The 9,195-nt window shown below is 34.0% G+C and overlaps 1 pseudogene; it reads left to right on the top strand.

Moving 5' to 3' along the window:
• Positions 1-6,736: 6,736 nt before the first annotated feature.
• LOC149554974 (glycerophosphodiester phosphodiesterase GDPD4 pseudogene) lies at positions 6,737-8,116 on the top strand (annotated as a pseudogene).
• The last annotated feature ends 1,079 nt before the right edge of the window (positions 8,117-9,195 follow it).

Raw genomic sequence — 9,195 nt, forward strand, 5'->3', positions numbered from 1 at the left:
TTCTCAATAGAGGTTTCCAACCATTTTGGGGTAGTAGGTTCTTTACCTACTAGAGGACAAACTTTTGTTATGGCCAAGGTATTGGATGGAGAACCAGTATTATCTAGGGACTTCTGAGGATTTGGGGTATTGTTAGCCATGATTGAGATGGGAGATTGCTTCAAACTTGCCTCTGCTTTCATGAGATCTAGGTCAATTGTGACTCTCCTCTTTTCTTTACTTTACCCTACCTTCTTTGTGTTGGAATGAGTTATCCTTCTAAATTTTGGTACCTCTTCTTGAACTTGAAGTTGAAGTTTCTTTGGGGTTACTTCAAATTTGACTTTAGCTTTAGCTTTAGGAAATCCTACAACAGAGTTAGCAATATCAAGGTTAGAGATGGGGTTAGGTATGTGTTGTGCTTTCTTGTGTTTAGCTTTTGAATGTTTTTCTAGAACTTGAAGAGTGATTGATTCAATATTCTTTGATTTTAACCACTTCTTGGTTCTTTTCAATGCTTCTGAGGTATGAGACATTAGGTCATATTCTTCCCTCTTAGTCTAGTCAAGCTCAAGGATGGGTATGCATTCAACTTTTTCAACATAGAATGGGTCAATCACATCCTCAGTTTCATCTTCTTTTATCCTATGAGTATTGAGGTTTACTTTAAACACACTAATCTAATTGACTATTAATCTGGACCATAATCTCTTTCTAACTTCAAATTCATCAAGACAATCTACCTAGTAATCTTCCAGATGAGGAACATGGGTTAATGAAGATGCATGCCCAAAATTATTTTTAGCAAATCTCATGCAATCAAATTCTTTTCTAGCAATATAGGGTTTGAGGCATAATCTTGACAATGCAAGTTGTGCTAACTTAGCCTATTTGTAATTTGAACACCTGTAGTGGCCAATTTCAATATGGAACAAGCATGAAAGTGACTTCTTTGTGATTTCTAAGGAGTCAAATATAGAAATGAGTTGTCTAGATATCTCTGATAGAACAATACTATCCAAACAATAATGTGGCAACTTTAGTGGTTCACCAGGAAAACCCCTAATCCTAGGATATGTAAATTTAGGGATTTGGATATAAAAGTAGCCATAAATTTTAATAGCATGTATGTATTCCTTTGAAAAATTATGATTTTCATGACCTTGAAGCTCAAAAACTAACCTCCCAAGAAAAAACATCATTAACTCTTTTGAACCCCTTGCAAGATTTAGTGTCATGAAGGTCTTTATAATATTGGTAGATAGTCATGTCTTCTATCCAACGATATGTGGAAGTCCCTCTCATTCTTTGGATGCTACTAAAATATGGACCAGGTAGGAATATAAAAGGAATGAGTTGAAACTACCTATTGCTATGAGGCCTCTATGCAAATTCTTAGGTATTAAGTCCACCCAGTCAATAAATTTTTCACCCTCAATGATCTTTAGAATAAAAAGATACATCAAACCTTCTGAATGAAATGCATGATCATTGCCATTTATCCTATTGAGAAGTAACACAATGTCCATTATTTCTTTAATGAAATGCTCAATTGTTGATGGCTTAGGCAATCTAGAACCCCCTTCTACTAGTCTTAGAAGCCAATTTTGAGCTATGATGTTGGCAAAGTTCTTTTTGTCATGATATAAACTCTCAGATTCCTCAAAGGTCCATGGTTCATAGGGTTCCTTATGAGGGATTCTTAGGGCTACGATAACACTTGTCCTACACATTCTTACAAATACCTCCCCTAAAGTTTTGCTTTATACATCAAGTGTTGGGGTCATAGTGGTTTGCACACTCCACAATTAGTCTTGGGCATTCAATAGCTGATGGAAAGGCAATGGCTTCTAATAAACCACTATTGGCTAATTTTTGATGTATGGAACTAGACTGAACATCCCTTTCTTGCTTAATTATATCCCCTAGGTTTTTATTCACCATGAAAGTATCCCAAATTTTGGGAAAGGAACTCAATAGGAAAGGTTTTTCAAGCTTAGGCATTTTAGGGAAAAAAAAAAGTGTCATGGTTTAACTTGAAAGATATAGATTTATAGAATTAAACTAAAACACTTCAAAGGGAAAAAGTAGGCATGGAAATGATAGAGTGAGATATAATGCACTTATAGTTTTTGATAGAGTCCAAACATCCACTTTCATTGCTTACCAGTTGGCTTCGAGAGCTCAAAATGATGAAATAAGAAATTATGAAGGACAGAAGATTATTATAGAGGATATCTGAGGATTGGTTTGAGCGGGTAGAAAGGATTAATTAAAAATGTGTCATCTGAACTTTGACAAGACTTACAAGGCTTATTTGCAGTTAATATCCATCACATCAAAATGTAGCTTGACCTTTAATGATGTCAAAAAAATTTGTGCACCACCTTTTTCCATAAAATGTACTTATCACAATTTCTCATAATTTCCATGATTATTTCCTTTTGCATCTTCAACATCACCATATAGTGGGACCCATTCCTTTGGCTCATAAAAATGAATTCATAATCTCGTCATCCACTTTTTGTAAGAAAACAAATACATGTTAGAAAAATCACAAAGTCAAAGTTGAAGTTGAAGTTTAAATCAACTTCAACTTCAGCTTCAACTTTCGATAGTGGACCTGGGTCAACAGGGAGGACACTTTTTTGAAATGAAAAAGAAAGATGAAGTTGAACTTGAACTTGAAGTGAAATTAGGCTTCAACTTCAACTTAAAATTGCAAAATAACACTAGGTGATAACTTTGTACATTAGTGAAAGGGTATGGTATCATACAAGATGATGTAAAATACATGGGAAATTTTCAATTTCTAAAAGATAATAGGGAATATTCTTTGGATACCCTCACCCTTTTTTATAATTAGCTTATTTAAACAAATTATAATATCCAAGAAAAATACATTTGATTTCCTAAATTGATCTAATTTACTTTATCCTTAACTACCCTACCAAAACCCCTTCCCACAAGTGTCTCCCAATATCCAATGCATGCACCCTCCCTTCATGCCTTGAGAACCATAAACCACTTTCCTTACAAAATATCCTGATAGGCACATTGAATTTGAAGTGGGGTGGTAAGAGGAATGTTTGAGAACCAAACCCCTTTACAATGTTCCTTATCCTCTTTTTCAACCTCATGTACTTACCTTGGGAAGCCATTGCTACATTTTGGTGAGCATGGGAGAGCATGGAAAGCATGGGGTAGCTATCCTTCTTGGCATATGTGACCCTTGAGCAAGTGGGTTAAGGGTGTAGGTAGGTGTTAAGAGTTAGTTAGTAAGTAGGTTAGTTATCTACTATTAATTTCTAGTATTTATTTTATGATTTTTGTAAAAAAATAATTTAAGTGTTAGTAATAAGTTTTTCATGGACATGATTTTTTCCCTATTTAAATATTTAATTATTTTAAAATGGGTGTGTTAGGTGTTAGTAAGTTAGTTAAGGTAAGTTAGTTTTTGTTATTATGGATTGGTAGTTAAGTAGGGTTAGTTTTACTGTTAATAAAGTTAGGAATAGATTTGTTGTTTGGATTTATTTTAGTAATGTTTAGTATTTATTATATAATTTTTTATAATATTTTTATTAAATTCGACTGCTAAGATCATAAGAATCAAAAGCAAATGAAGGGGTCTTAGGAAGGTGACTCGATAATGAAATAGGAAGGTCTCATAGAGATGAAATGTATATCATAAGTAATTACATGATAAATATTTAAATGTATTAATTAATTTTTATCATTATATTTTGATTTATTGGGAACAAGTAATAAGGGTCTGGATCATTTCCTAAGAGATGCAGAATTAGTTCACTTAGGGAAATGTCTATCATACTGACATGAATTTATGGAATCATGTCAAACCTAGTGTGTCTTATGTAATTAGTCAAACATGTTAGTTCAACTTTAAGGAACTATGGAATCATGATGCTTCGTAAAATATATGATGTCACACTTTCACTAGAGTTTTATCAAGCTGAATTGTGTAACCTAAATTAGGTGGTCCTATATCATCAAAACTTAAGGTTTTGTCATGGTGTAGTAGGGTTGAGATGTCAACACTGCATCATTATGAAATACAACTAAAACTCACTTCAATTACATTAAAAGATTTTGTAATGTATTCTATGTAGTATGTGTTAAATAGGGTGTTATTTAACTTTTAAAAGGAATTGTGTGTTTTTGCCCCATTATTTTGGGCATGACAGGTTTGTTAGAGAATAAGCCCCCTATAGTTTTGGCTCAAAATTTTTGGTCAATAAAAATAATTCAAATTTTTGAAATCATTTTGTTGAGGGTGACTTGCACATATGTGCATTTTTCAAGGGTTCCTTAAGTACATGTAAAACCATGGTCCTGAGGAGCAGACATATACACTAGCACACCTTATGCAACCTTAATGGTGCATTAGGTGTACACCTCAAGGCCCAATACACCTGTACATAGATAGACTACCCCTTCAACTAATCATTTTCATTTAGTTTTTTCAAAGTAGAACACCTCCACACCTTGACTACTATGCCCGCTCTACATCATCATACAAGGTTAACCTTGTACACACATGTTCACCCTCACAAGTTTATTATATGCATTGTATATGCCCCATGAAAAACTATGAGAACACATGTACACTAGTATACCTTATTCACCATTAGTGGTGTGCTAGGTGTACACCTCAAGGCCCATCGTACCTATAAATAGATAGACTCCACCTTTGATTGATCATTTGCATTTAGGTTTACCAGAGAAGTGCATCTATACACCTTGACTACTATGCTCTCTCTACATCAACATACAAGGTAAACCTTGTACACACATGGTAACCCTTGCTAGTCTATGATGTGAACTATTAATATTTTACTCAAGTTTTTTATTAGTGACATATACACTCATTCAGTCAACTAGCAACTACCAAGCTTATTATATAGTTAACAGTGTTAACCAAGTAATTCAAGATCTACTAAGTACTATAGTTACTACCAAGTACTAGGATCTTCATTAAGTTTGCACCAACCAATTTATACCAAGTTGGTGATTATCAATGTAAATTGAGTCTCATAGTTCTTACCAAGTTTTGAGTTCAAACCAAGTTCTAAAGTGGTTATTGAATTTGTAGATTTAGTGATGTGAATCTAGTGTTGATTGAGCTATGCAATGTCAACCAAGTGATTCAATTTATACCAAGCTCATAATGATAGCATTGGCTAAGCTATGCAATGTGGATCAAGTGATTCAATTTATATGTTGAGTTTTACAGTATTTGTCAAGTCACTAGTGCATACTGAGTTAAGACTACTTGGAAGTGATTAGTATGATCCAAGCTTCTATGTCTAGTGAGAGCATGATGATGTTGAGCATTGACAATGGTTACCAAGCATCATAACTTTACTCAGTTTGTCTTTAGAACCTGAGTTCCTATAGTTGGGTTGACTTTATATATTTTGGTGAAACTTGTATTATAGCCAACTTTTTTATTTGTAAATTGGATTGATATATATGTAATGTATTGTATCACACCAAAGTATGTACAATATGAACAATATCATCAAAGCATAAAGAGTAGAAGTGGGAAGTAAAAGGCTATAGAAATATAAGGAGCAACAAAGATTTATCCATCATAACAAGATGATCATTACACTCAAATGAATCTCATTTAGTAAATCAAGTTACAAATCATAGATCATCCACTAGTTCATCCTAATAGATGGAATAGTTAAATCCCTTCACAAGGTAGAATTAACAGTCTCTTTAAATCTCTTTACCGAGTGCATACTTCACTGTATGTTTATAAATCATTTTACCAGGTGGACCTAGTAGTCCTTATTACTCCTAATAGGGAAAATAATAAAAAGTGATCATTGTAAACCTTAATCAGCCAACTTTATACTATAGTACTAAAGCTTATGGATATCATCGTCACCCTAGTTTTACTTTCTCTTTGGAAGGTTTTTGGGTCACCATATTGTGTGTCAAAATGTTATGAATGTTTTTAGTTTTTAATTGTAGGTGCACTTCTAGTCCCCCATTTTTAAGCTTCCAAATCAGTTGATCAAGTAAATCTTTTGTTAGTACATTTTGTTAATGATGGTGTTGTAGGATTCATCTTGTAAGAAGATAGCATTTGAAAGAAGCACTAAAACTGAATCTTAATTCTCAAAGTTTAGAAGGTTAAGAATTACGAGCTTTTTTGAAGTTCAAATGAAGATTCACCAAGATCCTATTTAAGGTAATAATTTGACAATCTAAGATCCCAAACAAAAAATCAATTCTAAAGCTCACAACACAAATCTTGTCACATATGGGTTGAATGGATGTCTTGATTATAATAGTGCTATGGATAATGTTTCAAAGATGATCATGACACAAATAATGCATTCCATTCAAACCATTACAGAAAATTGAGAAGTGTCATTGATAGGAGAAGAATTATAAATAAAAATTTTACAACATTATTATGGATCCCTACAAGTATCGATCATCAAGTGCTTTCAGTATGCCCTTCATTACAAAAAATCAAGGGTTTCTAGTCTGGAATAACAACTCCTCCCTTACCATTGGAAATAGAGGCCCTATTTTGCTAGAGGACTATGATTTGATTGAAAAGTTTGCAACATTTACAAGAGAAATAAACTTTGACATTGTGGGAAACAATATCCCTATTTTTTTCACCCTAGATGCACTCCAATTCATTGCTTCTAGTAATTATCCAGAGTAGGTTTTACATTTAGACTATGAACCTACTGATGATCCTTAGAAGTTGATGCCTAGTGAAATAGATCCTAATCCAGAATCCAAACCTATAAGGCCTGATCCAGTTGATATGGATGAAGATGAAAAAGTGATGTTATGTGAAGCTTGGGCTCACTTAGCCAACACTTGAGGTTAAAAAAAGTAGCAATATCAGTTGCTACTGCGAATGTTCGCTAGTATGAAAAATTGGAAATCAGAAAATAGTGGAAGAGTGGGCCTTGTATTTTTGCAGCAAAACTACAAGGTATTGGAAGTAATAGCTCTTTAGCAGTTTTAGTTGCATATGGTAACTTAGTAAAGCCAAGTTTTAAGAGGTTGGAGGTCTCGAAGAAAGACACAAACATCATTTTGAGTGCCTCCAATAGTGGAATGTTATTGACTATGCCACATGATAAGGTCAGCAAAATGGAGTCATTGCTTTAGGTCCTACCAATGCAGAAGATGCTATTTTTCCAATACCAAGAGTCGAGATATTGAGAAGGGCAAGTGATATTGAGGCAATACCAAATGATATTGGTGATGATCTGATGAAAATAGATAGACCAATAGATGGGGATGCAAGAGTTTTGGAGGATGATAATGAACCAACAATGGAAGAAAAACTCATCAAAAATTCTTGGCAGAACCAGAGGGTGGTGGTGAAATAAAGGTGGAGATTGAGCACGAGACCTCTGGGGAACAAATCAATCATGGCTTGGTCAATTTTATCTTTTAGATATAAAGACAAAAATTTGGCTGGTTACAGAATCCTCCTCTTGTGTGTGCTCATGGAGGCAATTCAAGCAGGGTGCCAAAAAATACGATGGCTGCATATCGTTTAGCTATTCAGTCTCAAGTTAACTATATGGAAATTGATGCATCTCATTCTTGTGATGGTGTGTTGATGGCACTACATGATACAGACTTGTAGAATATGTCTGGTGATAGCACTGTAAAGGTGGGAAATTTAAATTTGAGTCAGATTAAACGATTGGATGCAGGCTTCAAATTTTCAAAAGAATTCCAGCATCAAGAAGTGCCTACTCTTGATGATGCCTTAAATTTTGTGTCAGATGTAGCCAAGCAAGTCATTGTAGATGCAAAAGTTGGCCCCCCTCATTTTGAAGAAGGTCTAGCAGTAGACTTACTTTCAATGGTCAACAAGATTCAATGCAAAAATTGCATTATTTGGGCCAAGACAGATAGTTTAGTGAGAGAATTGAAAAATTTGTCACGTGATGTTGTGGTGGGATATATTGTAATGAAAGATCCTATAACTGGAATTCAAATAAATTTACTTTGCATGAAAAGAGTAGAGGTCATTGGAGTTTATCATGTTTTAGTGAGTGAGAATCTTATTGCAAAGGTACACAGAGAGTTAAGAAAGATTCACCCACTCTCTAATACTTAAGGCTTCCTTCAACTTGCGACAAAAGAAAGAGGAATTTTTAGTGATCAGATACATAATGAATAGCACATATAGTCACTTAAAAGGAGATCTAGTTGAATATGAAAGGTTAGAAAATATGTAAAGGAGGAACCTACTGAATGCAAAATAGACACTTATTTATGAATGCAGAATATCAATTATTAATCCATGGTTCGATTACACTAACCAAAGTGTAAATTGATGTAAAGTTTCAAATTCAAAAAGAATTACAAAGGCATTATATAGAAGGCCATCAACTAGCAATCGGATTAGATGAAAATGATTAATCAACTCCTTAAAAGAAAGAGTTATCTTGGCAACTGAAAAGTCACCACCAAGTAGAGGGAAAGTGTTAAATATGTAATTCGATGACATTGAAAAGGGGTCTTCTTCTTGACTGCAGACAGTCAGAGAGATGGAACAGAAGAGAGGGCATTTTAGTTTAGATATTTTATTCCATTGCATATAGGTTTTTCTTTTTCTGCATACAGTCGGAGAGCTGGAGTAGAGGGGAGAGCATTCAATTTTCTCCATTTTCATTCATGCATTAGAGATGGATATTTTGGTTCTTTGTAATAGATTTGGCTATAGATTGTAAGAAAATGTAATCCAAGTATTATGTTTGTTGTGTTCAAAATAAGAAAGGTTTTTCTATGAATCAGAGCATTTAGGCATCACTTTTTTTTTATTACTTCCAATCAGAGTATTGTTATAATTAGTCTTAAGCACTTTCTTGCATTCTCAGCTAAATGGTGAATGGGTGATAGATTAGAGTACTTTCATCTGTTCATGTTGCAAAGTTTTAGATGTTTTCTTTTTAACTTCATGTCACCGCATTTGCATAACTAACAACATTATTGCATCACCAAAGCCGAGGAGTCATAAGATGTGTGAGTTCCCAAAGTTGGTCTGGTTTAGGATCTAAATTTTTCCTGAGTAAATCTTGCCTAGGATTGACTTGATTTTCCTCTTTCATTCTCGAGTTAAGAATGTACCCAATTAGTTTAGGCAATAAAAAAAATTCATTGCAGATCATTCCATAAGGGAGTTGTACCTTCCAA

This window comes from Cupressus sempervirens, chromosome 5 (genome assembly GCF_028749045.1).
Source record: "Cupressus sempervirens isolate cs-2001-9-10 chromosome 5, ASM2874904v1, whole genome shotgun sequence".
NCBI lineage: Eukaryota > Viridiplantae > Streptophyta > Pinopsida > Cupressales > Cupressaceae > Cupressus > Cupressus sempervirens.